Source organism: Sinohyriopsis cumingii, chromosome 18, assembly GCF_028554795.1.
Source record: "Sinohyriopsis cumingii isolate HCF-2022 chromosome 18, ASM2855479v2, whole genome shotgun sequence".
Taxonomy (NCBI): Eukaryota; Metazoa; Mollusca; class Bivalvia; order Unionida; family Unionidae; genus Sinohyriopsis; species Sinohyriopsis cumingii.
The window spans coordinates 89,888,443-89,906,813 of NC_142978.1; the positions used below are offsets into that span (position 1 = coordinate 89,888,443).

The window sequence follows — 18,371 nt, forward strand, 5'->3', positions numbered from 1 at the left end:
ACCGCCAGATTAAGCCAAATCTTTTCCAAATTTTCAAAGTATAACCATTTTAGAAACACTAGTATCAAATTATAGTAGATGTTTTGTACATGAGCAATGAAGAACCGAACAATTTAGAAATTCCTTCGTATAAACTAATTATGGAGTAGAATCATCTGAGTAACAGTGTTGTGCTCTTGAACAATACTTTTAACTTTCCAGTTGGGTCTCTCTTCCGGTGCAGATTTATGTCTTAATTGTCCCTGCACTGTATACGTTCAGATATAGATTAATCGGGAAATCCCGTGTGCCGCGATAATATAGTGTCCGCTATAACACTTCGCTGGAACATATCTAATCGGAACCCTACTTAACACATAATAAAGTACGCCTTAGACGAGACGCAAAAGAGGAAACTCCCAGTATTATCCGCATCACGGGCTGCTTACTTCCGATTCTGTTTAATCGAATAACAGCATTTGAATGCAAGAAGAAATTGGGATTAGGTAAAGTATCAGATTTTGTGAGTAGTTTATTTTATCTATTAAGAAAATTTGTGGTAGATATGTTTTCCGTACATAAAAGTGTTCCGTCTTGGGCGGTCTTTGTTGAACTTACTGAGGCTGTGTAAGATAAATGACGCGTCTTAAAAAAAATTAGTGTTTTAGAACACCGAGTCGCGGCGGGGGTGCGAGATTGATATCAGACTTTTAGTAAAAGATGTATATTTTAGCAAACAAGAAGTAAATGTATAGTATTCGCATGTGGAATATATGTACCGATTACATAAATATCGTACCTAAACTCTACAGTTCACAAAAGGTTTCCGATTTTTTGTTTTTTTGATTCAGATATATACCACCATCTCGGCCAATTCTGCGCTTCGGGTAATAATGCGCAACGATACGACATTCTTGTAAACATTGAAACAAGTGCTGTTTTTGGTCGCAAATCCAATTTGTATTAAGAAAGATCCTTCGTCCTCAAATTAAGTAAAGTGATATTCAAAAAGTGTACAAAAATATCCCAAATTTTTACCCTAAATGCTTATGAAAATGTAATTTCTAAATGTTAACAGGAAGACCCACTCCATGACCTTTTTGAACTTGTAACCCAGAAAATCCTATTTACTATGTATCTTTTAGAATCATACAAATAAATACATTATATAAAAGATGGAAATATATACCTTAAAACAATACTGCATTTTAATCCAAGTTTCCAATTTTACAAGCAGTTGTCCCACACATACAAAATCATCTGCTATCCAAAATGTCAACTTGCCGCTTGAATGGGATTCTCAAGAAATTCCCCGGCGTATAATTTTTTCTAAATTCTTTGGTGCTTTTTTCCCATAAATGAGACGTTGTAAACATATTACATCATATTCAGTGTTGTTTCTCTTCAACATAATAGCTTATTTTTTTTATATAAAATGTTGAACATTACTAATATGTTTACAAAATCATTTTAGTTTGCTTAATGTCTCTTGACATTTATTGGCATTGTTACGTTGAATTTTTTAAAGCCAGCTATAAACCTGACCTAATTATTCAACTGAAATGCTGACAGAAATAGTCCAAAGTAATGTATTTCATTTCCACAGCCCGATTAATAAACATTACATCTTTTCAAAGCTATGTGCAGAATAGACAGACATACAGCAAGTCATGAAAACACGGGTGGTATCCTGTGTGTCCAAAATTAACATCATTTTGAACAGAATATTCTGGTGACAATTGCCTCTATTCAAATGGTAAGCATTGCAGTATTTTATTTTCGTCAATCAGTCGAATTCTGTATGCATTTTGCCTCAATATTGGTGACAGAAACCTTAACTGCACAGAAATGCCCGACAGCATTGTGTGTGTGTGTATATATATACACACCTCCCCGCTGCTCTGTACCCTACACTGGCTATCCATTCGATCCAGAATCAAACACAAAATTTGTTCTCTGTGCTACGTTTCACTGTCGGACTCTAGTCCAACATACCTATCCGATCTCACCCATGTGTACACACCAGCAAGATACTTATGCTCCTCTTCTGACACAAAGACACAGTGATCACAATCAAGAGGGCTCTTTAAAACTCACTTATTTTGACTGCAAGAACAAACTTAAAGATCTAATAATGTTTCCTACCTGAAATATCCTCAGCATGTTTTTTATTTTTTTAATGTTTTTCTAATTTCTAATTTCATGTAGTTTGTGTTTGTAATAATATTATTATGTTTCTTATCTTATAGGTGTTGTCTAATGTTGTAAAGCCCTTAGAGCTTCTAAAGATTAGGTGCTATACAAAGTCCTCATTATTATTATTAGACCCAACAAATTGCTTTCAATACACGATCATGACCATGACCTCTTTTAGAAATAAGAGCATTTGGAATAGGTCCGTCTTGATTCTTATGCTTATTTTTCGATTTGTAGCAATCAGAAATAACGTATCCTTTCTTCTTGCAATAGGCACATGTGGGAAGAGACAAGGATCTTTGATGAAACTTATTCTGAAGCTTGAATTTTAAAAGTTATGCCAGATTGAGATTTAGAAGGGTTTTTATTAGGCTGAAATACTCTTCTGCCAGAAGACTGCTGAGTGGAAGTCTTAATTACAAACCAAACTTTATGAGCTAAAGAATACTCGTCAGCAGCACGAGCAGCATTTTCCAAGGTTTCGACCTTATGTTCATCAAGATAAGTTTTAATGTCATTGCGGATAAAATTCTTAAAATCTTCAAGTAATACAAGTTGTTTGAGACTTTCATCATAATCTTGATTAACTTTCTTGGCTAAGCACCATCTATCAAATATCTGCTCTTTTTCTCTTGCAGATTTTTGCCGATAAGCATCAGGGACTAACTCATAACCAATTAAGATGCATTCCTTCGCCAAATAATAGTCAGCACTCTGCTGTACTGTCAGGGATACATATATATCTTGGGCTTTGCCAAAAAGTGTACACTGTAATTATTGAGTCCAATGCTTCCTTGGCTGTTTAAAATTTTCAGCAACTTTTTGAAAATATGGAAAATATTGTCTTCATCTTTTTTTCTAAAAGGGGGTACTAACCAAATATTCTTTGTAACATCAAAACTTGAATTTGTATCCAAAGTAGGAATGTGATTTTCATTTGCCAGCTCCATTTCTTTTATTTGACATTGATATTCCCTCTCTTTCTTCTCTCTTTGCATCTGTCTGTCTTTCTCTCTTATCTAATTGCATTTGTTCTTTTTGTAACTGCATTTGTCTTTCTCTCTCTTCTTTGATTGTAAATGCATTTGCGCTTTCTCTTTTTCCGATTGTAAATGCATTTGCTCTTTCTCTTTTTCCAATATCATTTGTTCTTTCTCTTTCTCCAGTTGCAACTGCATTTGTTTTTTTTTTCTTTATTTTTTTGAAGTTCCAGATTCCTTAACTCTAATTTCATCTTGTATTTTAATTTTAATTCCTTTACTTTTATGTCAGAGTCTGATACAGACTTACTGATCGAAACCAAAGTACTTTTATCCAAAGCATTCTTTTCTATCAAATACTGGACCAAAATATTTTTTATTTCTTGCTTTGTTAACGAAGCCTTTGCCTCAGAAAGATCATATTTTCTGGCAAGTTAAATAAATTCGTCATTTTGCAAAAGGTCTAATTGTTCCTGGGTAGGATTTGAAAGAAAGATTTCCACTTTTGATGACATTGCAAAAAAAAAGTTTGCTGATTTCAAAAATGTAAAATAATATTTGGTATTTAAAATTTTTCCAAAACATGGGGAATTCAAATTTAAAAAAAAACCAAAGTTTTCTGAAATATTTTAGCCAAAATTCATATATACAAGGACAAGCAACCCAATTTCTTCATTACGTTTTTAGGCTCTCATAAACAGTAACAAGACAAAAGTGAAGACTCAAATCTTTGTAAAATTTAACAAATAATTTACTTCCCTAGAAAAACCTGGCAAAAATGGGAAAAAAGAACTTACATTTTTACGAATAAAATCCAAAAATAATCCAAGAATAATCCATGAATTGAAAATTAGAAGTCCTAGTAATGAAATGTTCTAATGAATTTGAGTTTGAGTCTCGACAAAAATCCAAAATGATGAATGCTATAGTCAGTGTAGTACTGATGTGTATATATTTATATTGAACCACAAAAAAATAATATTCTGGTGTTTGAATACTGAATAAAATTTCAATAAATGTATTTGTCCAAGAATTCTGTATGGGCACTTAATACTGCTTGGGAAAAGAATTAATCTCTTAGACTCCAAATAATTTGAAGAAAAATTAAAGTATTAACTCCAACTGGTCACAACAGAATTAACACCTTGATGTATAAGTGTTTTAAAAGTCCAACTGAAATTATTTCTCAAAACATCACTGTTAAATCTAACTTCTGCGGAAACCAGAATTTTTAAACAGAAGCTATTTACATGTCTAAAGTCACATACTCCCATTACAGCCACAATTTCACCCTATAAATCTCACACTAAGAATGAATAAAATTTAAAAAAAAGAAGTTTACTTCAGCTGTCAATAATTCTGAATCAAGGTCAAGAACTAGGTCAGCATTTGATAAAAGTTATAATATCAGGTTTCCAAAACATTGAACAGAATTTCTGGAAAATATCTAATCCAGTAAATAAAATTACATTACCAATAGCATGTAATAAAATAAAAAAAATTAAAAATTTAAAACTAACAAACAAACAATTAAATCAAATCAAATATAAATTAAATCAACTATACATAACAATATCAGCATTGATGCATTAGCATATGGGGTTTAAAAGCATAGCTGGCTAAATGATAGCATATCAGGACAGCAATGGGAAACGTCCCTGGGGAGATTTCTGGCTAATGGTAGCTTATCAGGACAGCAATGGGAAATGGCCCTGGGGAGAATGCTGGCTAAATGATAGCATATCAGGATCAGCAATGGGAACCATCCCGGGGGAGAATGCTGGCTAACTGTTAGCATATCAGGACAGCAATGAGAAATGGCCCTGGGGAGAATGCTGGCTAAATGATAGCATATCAGGACAGCAATGGGAAATGTCCCTGGGGAGAATGCTGGCTAAATGATAGCATATCAGGATCAGCAATGGGAAACATCCCGGGGGAGAATGCTGGCTTACTGTTAGCATATCAGGACAGCAATGGGAAATGGCCCTGGGGAGAATGCTGGCTAAATGATAGCATATCAGGATCAGCAATGGGGAACATCCCGGGGGAGAATGCTGGCTTACTGTTAGCATATCAGGACAGCAATGGGAAATGGCCCTGGGGAGAATGCTAGCTAAATGGTAGCATATCAGGACAGCAATGGGAATTGGCCCTGGGGAGAATTCTGGCTAAATGTTAGCAAATCAGGACAGCAATGGGAAATGGCCCTGGGGAGAATGCCGGCTAAATGATATCATATCAGAACAGCAATGGGAAATGGCCCTGAGGAGAATGCTGGCTAAATGATAGCATATCAGGACAGCAATGGGAAATGGCCCAAGGGATAATGCTGGTTAAATGATAGCATATCAGGACAGCAATGGGAAACGGCCCAAGGGATAATGCTGGCTAAATGATAGCATATCAGGACAGCAATGGGAAAGGGCCCAAGGGATAATGCTGGTTAAATGATAGCATATCAAGACAGCAATGGGAAACGGCCCAAGGGATAATGCTGGTTAAATGATAGCATATCAAGACAGCAATGGGAAACGGCCCAAGGGATAATGCTGGCTAAATGATAGCATATCAGGACAGCAATGGGAAACGGCCCAAGGGATAATGCTGGTTAAATGATAGCATATCAGGACAGCAATGGGAAATGGCCCTGAGGAGAATGCTGGCTAAATGATAGCATATCAGGACAGCAATGGGAAATGGCCCAAGGGATAATGCTGGTTAAATGATAGAATATCAAGACAGCAATGGGAAACGGCCCAAGGGATAATGCTGGTTAAATGATAGCATATCAGGACAGCAATGGGAAATGGCCCTGAGGAGAATGCTGGCTAAATGATAGCATATCAAGACAGCAATGGGAAACGGCCCAAGGGATAATGCTGGTTAAATGATAGCATATCAAGACAGCAATGGGAAACGGCCCAAGGGATAATGCTGGTTAAATGATAGCATATCAGGACAGCAATGGGAAACGGCCCAAGGGATAATGCTGGTTAAATGATAGCATATCAGGACAGCAATGGGAAACGGCCCAAGGGTTGTTGTTGTTGTTGTGGGGTTTAACGCCATTTTTCAGCACACGATAGGCTATACATGGCAGCCAGTATTATTGGTGGAGGAAGAACCCAGAAAGAACCACCGACCCACGAGAAGCTACTGGCAAGCTTTCTCACATACCCACATTGGCTGAATCCGAGACTTGAACCGGCACAGACAGAGGTGAGACGGCCCAAGGGATAATGCTGGCTAAATGATAGCATATCAGGACGGCAGTGGGAAAGGGCCCTGAGGCCCTTGATATTTGTTAGAAATTTCATCACAGTTATGTTGCTGTTTATACCCAGATGCTACGCTGTCATAGCTGATGTCCGACTTTATATGTGATCAGTTAACAGTTACAGGTACTCAGATTTGGGAAGAGTAATTCATTAAATTAAGTTATCTTTTAGCAAGTAATTAATAAACTTTTTGATCATATTTCTTATAAAAATTGAAATACATGATATGTTAAAATAGTTTTGTTGTTATGGCTGGAAGTATTTTATGGTGTTTCAGAAAAAGCACAGAGTGATAACCCAGTAACACAAATATCATTTTCATTTTAATGAACTTTTCATTTAGAACATGTAATCAGGAAGCCATCAGAAGGCAGCATCGTGAACATACAATTATGACTTAATTATGAGACAGTCTTGTGAACATGTATTTATTAAGTAATTACAAGTCATATGAACATATAATTATGAAGTAATTTTAAGACAGTCTTTTGAAAATGTAATTATGAAATAATCAGAAGGTAGATTGTGAACGTGTAATTATAAATTATTAGACAGTCTTTTGAAAATGTAATTATGAAGTAATCAGAAGGTAGATTGTGAACGTAATTATGAATTAATTATAAGACAGTCTTGTGAACATGTAATTATGAATTAATTATAAGACAGTCTTGTGAACAGGTAATTATGAAATAATCAGAAGGTAGATTGTGAACATGTAATTATGAATTATAAGACAATCTTGTGAACATAATTATGAAATAATTACAAGACAATCTTGTGAACATGTAAGCATGAAATAATCAGAAGGCAGCTTGTGAACATGTTATTATGAATTAATTTTAAGACTGTCTTGTAAACATGCAATTATCAATTACAGGAGAGTCTTGTGAGCATGTATTTATTAATTACAAGAGTCATATGAGCATATAATTATGAAGTAATTATAAAACGAGCTTTTGAATACGTAATTATGAAGTAATTATAAGACAGTCTTGTGAAAATTTAATTACAGAATAATTATAAGACAGTCTTGTGAACATATAATTATGAAGCAATCAGAAGGCAGTTTTAAGTGCTGGGCTTTTACTGTAATTTATTAAGTTCCCATTAGTTGGAGAGTGTTTCCAGGTAAATCCTCCACTAAATATATTGGCTGTCATCTTTAACCTTTCTTGTGCTACAAAATGGCATTAAACCCCACAAAATCAAATAAAATCTCACTGATTACTACATACTTGTGATTAGTAAATATGACTGCATTTACTAATCATGATTGGTTCAGGTCAGCTGTGAGTAGAATTAACACATTAACCCCTGGAGGCTTTTGTCGTTTTCGTCTGAAAATTGAGTAGGAAACACATTTTGAAAGCTATTTCTGAATACAGCCGAAAACACCAACTTCCAGGTGATCTCCCAATAACATACTGCCTAGTTGTGTTAGAAACATCATTTTTCATTGGCTATTTGGCTTGCGCATAAGCAGAAGGGTAAAAGTTGGAATTTTTTTCTTTTTTCTTAACGGACCCATTATTTTTGTATGGAGACTACTCTTTATTTCAAAACCCCATCTTATCCTATGTTTTGCAAAGGTTCATCTATCTGTTGGCAGTTAATACCAGTTTGCCTTAGATCTGATACCAAAAAGTCTAAAATCCGGACACTAACTCGGATTCCAACCACGGACAAAATTTGGGTAGAAAAAAATGAGGTTTTTCCCTCTGTATTTTGTAGTGCAACTAGAAATTCCAGATTATTTGGTATCATTGTAGAGGTACATCTGTCTACCCTTCTATAATACCACCCACTTTAGTGTATCATACATGACCTTGACGCTACAGAGCTCGGCAGTAGGCTACTACCTCCTGCCACTTGGACTCGTCACCAGGGGTTAATGTGTTAATAGTAAGTACATAGATGCTTGGCTAAATACGTGTCAATACAACACGTATGGTTCACTTGTAGATTATATTTTGAAAACTTGTTGATAGTCCAGAAAAGGAATTGAAGTCCTGCAAGTTTGGACTCCCAGTTCCATAGCTCTGATATTTGCACATTTACCTGTTTATTCAGTATGGCAAATATGGATTTTGTAATGGATGCCAACTCTTTTATTATTCTCAGCACAGAATAATTCTTTATTTGAAAGGCAAATCTAATACATAATTGGTTTGTCTTCTGGTCTGCTGAATATATATTGGAATTTAATCTATAGCATTTGTAGCTGTATTAGGTTTTTGTTGCCAGGATGTTTGGAAAGGTCCATAAAAGGGAATTCCAGGCAACATGTTGTGTTTTGCATAATTTCAAAGCTTTTGAACATTATTCAAATCATTGGCTGATATGTACATTAGTACATTAACAAGAAATTCTAAGGAATAAAAATGTTTCCAGTGTTTTTCCCATTTCCCTGACTGATGCAGATACTTATAGTTTTTCACATTTAAATGACCTTAACCTTTTCTGGTGGTCAGAGGGAGGGTGAGAGTTTATGGATATGAAAGATAATTGCTTAATAATTCTTGTTTCTGAATATGAAAGGGCAGTGCTTACTAATTTGACATTTTAAGAATATGAAAAGAGCAATGTTGATTATACATTTTATGAATATGAAAGGGCAGTGCTTACTTATTTTACAGTTTTAGAATATGAAAGGTCAGTGCTTAACAATTCTGCAGTTTATGAATATGAAAAGGCAGTGCTTACCAGTTCTATAGTTTATAAATGGCAATGCTTACTAATTCCAGTTTAAGAATATGAAAGGGCAGTGCTTACTAATTCTTCAGTTTATGAATATGAAAGGGCAGTGCTTACCAATTCTGCAGTGTCTGAATAGGCAATGCTTACTAATTAGAACATGAACATGAAATGGCAGCTTACCAGTTAAACAGTTATAATTATGAATGGGCAGTGCTTACTAGTTCCAGCTTAAGAACATGAAAGAGCAGTGTTTACTAATTTAGCAGTTTATGAATATGAAAGGGCAGTGCTTACCAGTTCTTGAATTTATGAATATCAAAGACCAATGCTTACTGATTCTATAGTGCAAGTAAGATACCTAGCACTTACAAGGTTTGAGTCTTATGACATACATAATAACTTGAACCAAAAATTTGGCCAAACTGTTCAGATGACCTTGACTTTATCAGGTAGGTCATAGGAAGGATAGGGCTGTATATTTGTGAAGTGCAAAGTGGCCTGATTCTGCATTCTAAGTTATGGCCAGTGTCTCTTCTTGAAAATGGAACTAACTACCATACATTTAAAAAAATTAACTGGAACATAACTTGACCAGTATTTTTAAAATGACTTTGTCTTTGCCTTAGGGTCACCAGGTGGTTATGACTGCCTGGATATGAAAGGGCAGAGCTACATGATTTTACAGTCCAAGAAGGTTTGGGCTGGCTGGCTAGAAAGGGCAGAGCTACCTGGTTTTACAGTCCAGGTTAGGCTGCCTGGATATGAAAGGGCAGAGCATCCTGGTTTTACAGTCCAAGAAGGTTAGGGCTGCCTGGCTAGAAAGGGCAGAGCTACCTGGTTTTACAGTCCAGGTTAGGGCTGCCTGGATATGAAAGGGCAGAGCTACCTGGTTTTACAGTCCAAGAAGGTTTGGGCTGGCTGGCTAGAAAGGGCAGAGCTACCTGGTTTTACAGTCCAGGTTAGGCTGCCTGGATATGAAAGGGCAGAGCATCCTGGTTTTACAGTCCAAGAAGGTTAGGGCTGCCTGGCTAGAAAGGGCAGAGCTACCTGGTTTTACAGTCCAGGTTAGGGCTGCCTGGATATGAAAGGGCAGAGCTACCTTGTTTTACATATGATACTGGGGCGATAGGCATGCATGGAGATGATTGTATTTTATAAGAAAGGCAGCACACCCTCAAGGGTTTGGAACTTGTAATGGTGCAGAAAATTTTCTCCATTGATCTTCAGGATGTGTACCTTTAAATCCCTATCTTTCCTCTACACATAATGTACTGCAGATATATGTAGGATGGGGAAGTCTTCTAATTCCAAGCTATGCCAATCAGGCTAGTATCCACACCCAGAGCTTTGACTGGGGTTATAGTAGCAGTTGCAGCCCATTTAATGTCATTGGGTATCCAGATTTTAATGTCATTGGGTATCCCAATTTTAATATCATTGGGTATCCCAATTTTACAATATTTTGACAGTTGGTTGATCCACAATGGTAGTAAAGAGTCCCTCTAACAAGACTGGTCTCCACAATGGTAGTAAAGAGTCCCTTGGACTAGACTGGTCTCTGCAGTGGTAGTAAAGAGTCCCTGGGACTTGACTGGTCCATAATGACTTGGTTTGGTCTTCTTCCAAACTTAACAGACATCAAACTAAATCCATCTCTAGATGTTCTCGTCTTAAGGAAGAATTTCCAACCGACACAGGGCTAGTCCACAGGGATTCATTACAAAGAAAATTATGAGTCTGACCTGTAACAATATAACATTACAGGTTAGTTTTATCTCTCTGCTCAGGAGTGGTATTGCTGCAGTGGACCTGTTTCCTCTAGGCAGGCTTCACTTGCTCCAGTTTCTACTTTTATCAAAATTCCCTGATTTTTCTGGGTTGCCATTTTCAGTATCTAAATTAGAAAGCAAATTGTGACTGGCTTCTAGACAGAGTCTCCATGTATTCCCATCCAACACCACTATTTGCAGATGCATCACATTCAGGGTGTGGCACTCATCTAGAGCTAGAGAGATTGATTCTTCAGGGTTTATGGTCTCAGGGTGTGTGTGTATCTGTTTTGGATTTTTAGTGTAGCTTTAACAATTTTTCAATCATATCACTATGATGTCTGCAGTGTGGCAGTTTATAGTGATGCCTAGCACTGGGGCATCATGTCAGACATGTAGCATGATGTCCCACCCAGTCACATTATCCTGACACCAGGCTGATCAGCCCTAACGCTAACTTCTTAATGCTGAGCACCAAGCATGGCAGTTGTTAGTACCATTTTTATAAGTCTTTGGTATGACTCGGCAGGGGATCAAACTCACGACTTCCCGCATTCGAGGCAGAGGCTCTAAACACAAGGCCACCGGAGTGGTTGTGGTCTCAGGGAGAATCTTTCATCAGCATGAACAATTTAGAAATGAGAGCATTGTTTTTAGGCCTTCATGGGCATTGAGCATGTAAGAGGTTAATATGTGACTGGTCAGCGGTAGCATACCTCAGTAGAAAAGAAAGCACACTGTTATGGATACCAATATTGTGTCTTTAACTCTTGGTCCATGACTTTCGACTGCATTGAGCTATAAATAGGTTGTGGACAAGTATTATTTAACCTATTTACACGTTATGGTAATCTCCCTGTAACAAGATAACTGATTTGTATCGTATTTTGGATTTATAACAGAATAGGATTTTGGATATATAACAGAACGCTTTTGGTGGTGATACAAATACAATGTTTAATGATGAATGACTTGAATGAGAAAAGAATTATGATTATTATGTGTGTGTATAAGATCCAAATATTGGACAAATTAACATAATCTGCACGAACCTAATAATGTAATATAAATGTGAATACAAGTAAATGACCTTACACAGTACAAGGACAAAGGTTACTGATTCACAGTAATTTCACACAACGAAAAGAATGATGTGCTTTACTCAAATAGTAAAAAATTATGTACATTTACTCAAGTAGTGAAAAATGAGGTATTTTATTCAAATAGCAAAAATGATGAAAACAAAGGGACAGATACCATACAAAATATCTTTACAATCCCCAAAACACTGGGTATTACAAAACCCCAAATTAGCCCACGGCTAAAAGATTACATGTATAGAGTTACACTCTCTGTCACCAGCACACTTAGCTACGTCACACTGGTCAATCAAGCAATCAGTATTCCAGGTTGTCACCGACCACCATTAATTTCCTTGGTCAATAAAGCCCACCACCTGCTACTCGACCAGCAATACTGTTTACGGCTGCTATGGTTCAGCTTTACAGCTGCTATGGTCAACTTCTATGGTTGGCTGTACAGCTGGTACCACGTCGACTTCAATCAGCTGAAATTACGTCTAAAACCGTGTACGATGCATGACAGGGCATATATGATAAAAATGACGTTATGTACGGTAACCTATACAGATTACATTATCGGCACAATACAGTGTTCCCCCCTCAGTAACGGCCCACCTGACCAGCGGTCACACATTCTTTACAACCAGAATCTCTTGGCAAATACGAGTTTGTGTTCAAAAGTACCCTCAAGAAAGGCTAACGCAACCAGCGGCCACCCTATTATTGCACAATTGTAAAAATTACCCCACACAAGCAGCAACATTTTATTATAAATTTGTCAACAACCGATGTTTAATTACGGTAAGGTAATTAATCCTATTATTTCCTGATGTATGTTTGCGGACGTCAGGTTTTCGTTACTGAAAGAAGTGTGGCCAAAGTACATGTACCACTGATATTATTATTATATCATGAACGCCGACGGTTGCAGGCAATGGGGTCAGCAGTGTTTTGATAAAGCTTTTGGATTCACACAACGGATTTTTATTTTTAAACTGACGATTACAACCGGACGTTTATAATTGTCAAGAACATAACAGGGCCAGATAGAAATGGGGTCAGCAGTGTTTTGATAAGAGCTTTGGGCTTCACACAGCGGATTTATATTTTTTTGATCTACGATTACGACCTACGTAATTGTCAAGATCATGAGCTGGTCAGAGAGGTTAAAAATAGAGTTTGTGGGGTTAACACGCCATACATACGGAGACAGAGAACAATTAACATTAAACAAAATTGGATACCAGACAAAGACCGAAAAATCACGTGCCAGTTCATATCACTTCCTGTATAATAAGGCGTTTCGTTTACAAATGTTTCGTCTGCAAAATTAAATTGCAGTATTGTACGATTGGCCACATATGAATAAATCATTACAAAACTTTAACATGTCATCACATAAATGAAGAAATAATACTTTCGAAGAAAAATAAAAGTTATTCGAGCTGACAACAACGGGGAGAGTTCACATGCCGAAAAATGTACTGTATGTTGGGAGGAACTTAAAAAAAGTAAGTTGTTGTTGTTGTTGTGGGGTTTAACGCCATTTTTCAGCACACGATAGGCTATGCATGGCGGCCAGTATTAATGGTGGAGGAAGAACCCGGGAAAACCCCGGGAAGAACCACCGACCCACGAGAAGCTACTGGCAAGCTTTCTCACATACCCACATTGGCAGAATCCTAGACTCGAACCCACGCAGACAGAGGTGAGATGGCAGTGATCCGTAACGGAGAGCGCTTTAGACCACTCGGCCACTCGGGGCCCCCAAAAAAGTAAGAACATTCTGTAGCAGTGAGAAAATGGAGTAAATGGGAAGATAATTATTTTAAATACGAAATAATGTATGTACCAAGACTCAAATAACATTTTTGAATGGTTTTGTAATGGGCATGCCAACAATACCTCATTTACATTTCACGCCTAAGAATAGAACTATTAATTTATGTTACCTTGAAATAAATCTGTTTTTAAGACAAGAACATTTTAATAATTAATGCTACTTTTAAATGAAGATATTAACTGCTTTAAGTTATATGTAGTTTTCCTACTATATACACATATACTTACACATTTCTCAAATATAGTCCCCCTCTGGAATGGCCACCCATCATATAAGACCACTTTTCCGGTGCAGATGGGGTGCCCGTATATGAGAAGGGACCACTGTAATTAGAAAGCAAGAAACAGGTTCAGAAGTTAACATACCTGTGTCCAGTAAGGATCCTATGTTACTAAACGTTTCTTAAAAATGCAATGTAATATAAATCTCTTGCTAAGTCACAAACAAGAATAGAAAATATTTGCATTATACTTTGTAAGCCGAAGCTACATAGAAAAATTACAAAAATAAACCTAGTAGTACAATAGTTATAACTTACAATATACATACAAAATAAATAACAAACATACATCTACAGCTGAAGATGTGCAAGTCCTTAAGTAGACCGCTCACTGACAAGATGTTCCGTAATGTAAAGATTTAGTCTTACGGTGAGGCATTTATACACAGACTATGTAACCATACATCGTCTGTGCGCTGGAATTATTCAGTTTTTCCAATTGACTTCACACATGCGGCATAGGATGAACTGAACTCACTGTTTCGAAATATTGTACAATGTACATAAATCACCCTCTGGCATCGTTGTACAAAAGAAAAAACGAAATCCAAGTACCTGTATTTAATAAATAAAAGGATTTATACAATTTCTTGACACTCCCATTGGATGATTAAGTTGGGTGGGTTCTGTTGCATGTGTGGATGTAATGTGAATTTATCGTGTGGGAGGTATTTGCAACAGAGATCGAGTTGGAAAATATTGTGACATAGAGCCATAGGGTGTATATAAGGACAAAGAAGTGGACAATTAATTCATTCCTATTTCCTATGTTCTTGTTTTAAAATCAGTCTGCCGATGTATTTAATGTTGTGTTGAATTATAATTTGAGGGGTCTCATTTTGTTTGGATTATTCTCATCACCACATTCAGGACCTAGAGTTCATTTGAAACACTATCCTTTCTTTTGGATTTAAGAACTTTTTAGGATTATTTGGGTTTTATTCACAGTACTAAAAGTTCCTCTTAAATTTTCATTTTTAAACTTAGAGAATTAAATTATTTGTGAAATTTTACAAAACTTGTTGGTTTGCTTATATTTGTTACTTAGTTTTAGACAGAGTCATACCAACATGTACACCTTCTCTCAGTATATAGATTTGGATCCTCCTCTGGATATTTTTGACATCTGCAAGTGTGTTTGTTCTGTCATTGACTATTTGAAATCATAATGTGGGGAAAAATATGAAGTCCTTCAATTGTAATTATCAAAAAGATGCTATTGAATTTAATGCTTATTTCATTTTGAGTGCAGTAAGGAGGATGTAATTGCACTTGGAATATAGTCGAAATTACAGTACAATTTTGAAATGTGTAATCAAGCTTGAGAACTCATGACATGGCTCATGTAATTTGGATTTGCAGAACTAAGAAAGTACATTTTGAGGAAATTCAGGATGTAAAACTGTAAGTATATTTTTTGCCGTTCTTATTACCAGCTCAGGAAGACTAAGTTTATGCCTTGTCTACTGCATGTTATTTGTAAGGACCTTGTCTGGCATCTACTGTATAGCTAGCCAAAATCCAAAACATTGTATCCAAAATGTTAATGCAGAATGTGCCAGAGGAGCTGGTATGTGGCAGTCCACGAAACATCTGCTTTAGTTCATTCAGAAACAAATTTCATCAACCAAAACGTAAAGCACCTACTACGCGAGTGTACATGATTTGTTTACAAATCAAAAGTGCTGGCATCTGCATCCATTGTTTGTTTACAATATAATGTAGTTCCTTTATGCACATGAATGCAATATGAAGGTTTGCAATGTTGTAAAATACTGAACGATTCTGACAATGTAAAGTTGACGGATAAAAAAATGAGCATATAATAATATAAGTTATTCATAATTTATTAAAATCACAGTTACTTTCATGTATTTTATAATTTATTTTCATTTATAGTTGCCTTTGATTTTTAGGGGTTTTATTATTAAGATATAATACACAATCAGTTGTAACTCTTTAAATAAGGTGTGTTTATATATTTTTATATATATATATATATATATATATATATATATATATATATATATATATATATATATATATATATGGAATGAATCTAGATTACTTACATGTACTTAATTGAGTGAGCTGACAGCATCTTCCATCAAAGTAATGCTTTTCACACATTGTAGCATCTTTCTGCAGGATGTTAAAACACTTACATTACACACTTCAGCTCAGAGTGCAACAAGTCTGGCAAAAAAAACCCAACTAAATGATAAGAAAGAGTCTTCAATACTAACAGTCATTAACCTTATTGGAGGCTGAATCTTTCAGAGCTTTTTTCCATTAGTGTTATGTGGAATTTTGATGTCTTACCTGTGAACAACATTGATGTTTGTGAGTTCTTTTTATGTAGGCAAGACAGGTAATCATTGCCTGTCAGGTTACAAACCTGAGTCATTTGTATTTTACCAAAGTTTCCATAGGACAGCAGCTGATGAAGATGAATCATGAGTTCAAAACTTTTACAAACTTTGAACTAAAACAGAATCTTAGCAACCAGCACATGCACCCCCACCCCCCATTCGTATATGTAAAATAGGCTTGATAAGAGACAACCATTGGAAGCAGGAACTTGCACACACAGACACACATACACATTTTTGCAGATGTAAAATTAGGTCTGATGTTCCCTCTGGCATGTCATAAGAGACAACTAATGGAGGCAGGAACTTACAGATATACAGCTTCATGAATGTAAAATAGGCCTGATGTGCCATAAGAGGCAACAAATGGAGGTGAAAACCAGTGTGGTTCATTGGTTTGTAAAAGTGTAATGATTATTAATATGTATCAGGATTGCGATATTTTGGGATGATATACTGTGTTGATAATCTGTCCACATGGGTGACAATACATTGATTCAGTAGTACTTGAAGTTGAAGGGGATGTGTCACAGTATACATGAGTCTTATAATACGTTGATTTAATAGTACTTGAATGGGATGTCTCATGAGTGTGACAGTATATTTATTCAGTAGTACTTGGTGGTAGTGCATCACAGCATACATGTGTATGACAATACATTGATTTAATAGTACTCGGAGGTAGTGTATCACAGTATACATGAGTGTTACAATACATTGATTTAATAGTACTTGAAGGCAGTGTTTCCCTTTACCCTCATTTGTGCTTTAGAGACCCCCACAATTTTTATTTGACCCCCAGTTCTTATACCAAAGTTTGGTTTTTATTTAGGCTGACCCCCAGTTTTGACACCAAGGAGAGTTTTGACTCTCAGTCTTGCACCCCTAGGGGATACACTGCTTGAAGGAGATGCATCGCAGTATACCTGAGGTTACAATATATTAATTTAGTAGTACTTGAAGGGGATGTATTACATCATACATGGGTGACTATTCATTGATTTAGTAGTACTTGAATGGGATGTACCACAGTATACATGTTTGTGAATATATAGTGATTTAGTAGTACTCTAAAGGGATTCATTACAGTATACATGAGATGACAATACATTGATTTAGTAGTACTCGAAGGTAATGTATCGCAGTATACATTAGTGTAACAATACATTGATTTAATACAATACCGGAGAGGGATGTATCATAGTATACACAAGTGTGACAATACATTAATTTAGTAATATCTGAAGGTGAAGTAACACAGTAAACATGAATGACAATACAATAATTTAATAGTACTTGAAGGGGATGTATCATAGTATACATGAGTGTGACAATACATTGATTTAGTAATACTTGATGGGGATATATCGCAGTATACATGAGTGTGACAATACACTGATTTAGTAGTACTTGAAGGGGATGTATCACAGTATACATGAGTGACAATTGATTCATTAGTACATGTGCTTGAAGGGGATGCATACATGAGTGTGACATTACATAATTGTAGTAGTACCTGACATAGCTGTAATACAGTATACATGCAGTAAAGTTGAGAAAAATAAGAAAATTAAAAATATTTATGTCTTTGAATAAAGTATTAAAATGTTTAAAGCTGTTCTTTAGTCTGCTATTGTTCATCTGTTAGGCATTACTTATGAGACTGGTTTCCCACCTCACCAAAAGAACCAGTCAATATGCAGCAAAACAGATACAGTTTTTAGCTGGATATGATGATGTGGAATGATAAATGAATCGTGTATTAAACATTTCTGCTCATGTATGAAAGAAATTTTTTTGTTTTGTGTATATCTATATTGTGTGCTTGACTTTTGTCCATGATTGTAAGGGTCAATTTGTAAACAACATATTAGATGTTTAATTTTTGTCTG

General features: G+C 35.9%; 1 protein-coding gene across 4 annotated transcripts in view; it reads left to right on the forward strand.

Annotated features, from left to right (window-relative positions):
* The first annotated feature begins 382 nt into the window (after nucleotides 1–382).
* The window catches only part of LOC149777417 (protein-tyrosine sulfotransferase-like), a 56,401-nt gene continuing 38,412 nt past the window's right edge, over nucleotides 383–18,371 (forward strand). For 3 of the 4 annotated variants that reach the window (XR_016416174.1, XR_016416173.1, XM_089942042.1), the window contains exon 1: nucleotides 383–485. The gene's annotated coding sequence lies outside the window, so the exon portion shown is untranslated. Of the gene's footprint in view, nucleotides 503–18,371 lie in introns of all 4 variants that reach the window. The other variant, XM_089942043.1, reaches the window with a different exon arrangement.